Source organism: Amblyomma mixtum, chromosome 9 (assembly GCF_055824585.1).
Source record: "Amblyomma mixtum isolate Tamu chromosome 9, ASM5582458v1, whole genome shotgun sequence".
Taxonomy (NCBI): domain Eukaryota; kingdom Metazoa; phylum Arthropoda; class Arachnida; order Ixodida; family Ixodidae; genus Amblyomma; species Amblyomma mixtum.
The window spans coordinates 11,250,649-11,253,967 of NC_143020.1; the positions used below are offsets into that span (position 1 = coordinate 11,250,649).

The 3,319-nt window shown below is 48.9% G+C and overlaps 1 pseudogene; it reads left to right on the forward strand.

Moving 5' to 3' along the window:
• Window positions 1-2,963, forward strand: LOC149328306 (toll-like receptor 1; annotated as a pseudogene).
• Window positions 2,964-3,319: the final 356 nt, after the last annotated feature.

The following is a 3,319-nucleotide window of genomic DNA, read 5'->3' on the forward strand; positions in this document are numbered from 1 at the left end:
ATGTGGATGAAAACTGGCACTTTACTTTTGTGGGCGATGACCACAGCCTGTGGCCTCAGCACGTCAATGAACTGCACCCGCATCGCTCCTTACGCAACGCTGCTACAGCGTTTTCAGCGCTGCAACGCTGCTGTTGAGAACGGATACGTCCACGCCGTTTGTACCATTTTATGTTGGGCTTGGAGCTCCGGAATATTTCATTGGTGCCGACCCGAGGACGCTGACGATGGAACAGCTGCTCGTGTCCGAGGAAGCCGTGGACAACAAAACTCCTCAGGGTAGTACCGTCTGCATGTCGCTCCGATCCGTCAAGATTAAAAAATGGGATCACTTTTCGCTAGCAACTGATGAGCAGTACGACCGTTTCCTTACGTTCGATAACGCCACTATTGACCTCTACATCCTTCCCTTCCTGCTCCCATACATTCGCCAGGGGACACTTAAAACATCGTTCCGCAAGCCTCCTCAAGCCGCTGTAGCCGTCTGCAACGGAACTCTAGCCGACGGAAGCTGTGACTTTGACGTCTACGGCTTCATCGACCCTTATAGGTACAACTTCAGTTCTTATTCGGAGATCGTAGAATCATTCATTAAATTCTGGAATCTGCGCACAGTCACGACCGAGCTTGTGAACGTCACGATCAAAAGCCCTGTCAAGGAATTTCCTGTCGCTCTCCCTAAAGCTGTGCTTCATTTGGCCGCCATCACTCCTATCAAGCGTTTTTTATTCTACAAATGCAACTTTGATATAATTCTAGACAGAGATAGACCGCCATTTCTGTTGCAAATAGAGCGCTTGGAATTTTTCCACACGCCCATTGTGAAGATCCATCCACTGGTATTCTTCGCTGTGAACCCAGATTTAAGGTATGTCTCGCTTATCGGCACAAAATTACCCGAAATTCCATTGGCAATATTTTTCTTAGAGCGCCTAGATAAGCTCGACATGTCCGATACCAATGTGTCACGTGACCTCGAGTTCCAGTACTGTCCTAGGAATTGTCAAAAAAACAGCAGCGTTCAGAGCCTAATTATGAGCGGAACCACCCTCAGCTCGTTACCTAATCGCGCCTTTTGTGGATTTCCGCTGCTCAAGAGACTAGAGCTAGACAACTGTCATGTAACTAACATTTCTGGGTCACCATTTGAATGCCTGGAAAACCTCAAGAACCTCTCTATGGCTGGCAACAAGATTAGACATTTGGACGAAGAAAACGTGAAGGGACTTACAAAACTTATTTTTCTGAACCTCAATAAAAACCACATCGCCCACTTCGAAGGCCCTGAAGTATTCTCCACTATGATCTCCTTGACTCGACTCATACTGTCTCAGAACGAGATTACTGAACTATCACTTGATGCAGTGGAGTATACGCCTGTCGAGGAGCTAAATCTTGCGTATAATAGAATATCAGAGTGGAAGCGACCTTTATTTGCTCGCATGGGCAAACTGAAAACCCTGCTCTTAGAGCACAACATGCTATCCACAATAAGCGAAGACATGTTGCGTGACATCAGTCACGTCAGCTACGTTAACCTCAGCCGGAATCCCTGGGACTGCTCGAGCTGTCAGCAGAAGAACCTTCTCTCCGTGTTGCAGAAGCACCCTTCTGTGTGTAGCGACTGCTTTGTCTGCAAACATCCCGAGGAGCACGCGGGTAGACTTGTTCTGAAGGTACCCTGGAATGAGGAGGACTGCACAACGCCCGATTACTACAGAATTTACGCTGTTCCTGCGCTCCTCTCTGCCATGGTCGCCTCCTTGGTTGCCTACGCCGTTTACACTAACCGGTGGTATTGCATGTACAGCCTGCTGTACCTCAAAGTAGCCATCAAAGGATATCGAAGACAGACTCACACAGGGCGCATTCTGTGGGACGGCTTCCTCTCCTACCACGCTTCGGACACCGAGTGGGTGCGAGACGTCCTCCTTCCAAAGCTCGAAGATTCCATGAAGTTTCGGCTCTGCGTGGCCGAGCGTGACTTCATCCCGGGCCTCCCAGTCACCGAGAACATCTGCCGTGCCATATCGCAGAGCCGCGTGTCGCTGTTCTTGCTGAGCCGGGAGTTCTGCCGCAGTCGCTGGTGCATGTTTGAGCTGAGCCTGGCTCAGCATCGGCTGTTTGAGAACGACCGCAACGATGGCTTGGTGTTCATAAAGAAGACCGACTTGCAGGAGTCTGAGATGAGCTCCATGCTGGCGTACCTCATCAAGTCCCGCACCTACGTTCAGCTACCGCCCGGCGGTACGAGCGCGGCCCTGAACAACCTCTTCTGGCTCCAGGTCCAGGCTGCTCTGCACCAGTAGTCATGCTGTTCTAAACTTTCCTACTTCCAAGTATTGCGGTCTCATGAGGTTTAGGCCGTTTCTGTTGGTACTAGTCTTTTTTTACACTACCGGTGCTGTCGTAGCGACATTCTCGATAACTGTTAAACACTGTCGCCGTTCTTCTCAGAGTCCACACGATGCTCACGCTAGATCGCTTCGTAGAGGCCTTACCTAGAGTTCAATCTTGGTATAACTTAATAAGGGCTTAATAAAGATATAGCATATATGTTAGCGTATACTCCATACGCGTTACGCTGTTCCCATCAATTTATCGCCAGCTATAAACTATCTGCAGGTTACGCTGCACCTCTGCAGTATGTCGCGATTATATTACAGGTTAGGCCGTAACCTTCATCCTGCCTTGTGAGTGTGCACTGAGAGTTCAGGAAAATACAATACGCATACTGCGATTCAGAAGCGCCAGAATATGAAGGGCATGCAACGCACTGGCTGAGCAAAGCAATGGACAACCGAAATAACGCTTATGTCTTTCAGTTTTGACACCGGCAAGCCAGGATACCGAAATGCATGCCGCCTACAGCAATGTAAGGCAAGGAAGCGTGTTACGCTGACTCTGGAGTCAGAGCAACTAAATTATCAGGAAGTTTTGTTTCCTGCGAAGGAAGGTGGTACCAGGCTAATAAAAGGTAACAATATATCCTCTTTTGAGCTGTTTGGTGGAGGTCCTCTGTTTGAGCATCAACCCCCTTCCCCCCCCCCCCCAGAAAAAAAAAACACTTTATTTCCCAGAAACAGAGATGCTGATTTCCAGCACTCAACCAAACCCGGAAAGGAGTGGGACATAGATCTTTCGTTAATTTGTTCATGTCTTTCCTCGAAGTGTTCTCTGTATCAGGAATGCGGGTCTTGGGAATGCTTCTCGAAACGTCAGGGGTCTTACCGAGGGTGGCAGATGAGGCGCTTGTGAAAGCTCATGCTTCCTGCAATTCCGTTGATTCATACGATTTATTTTAGATGCAGAGGCACTCT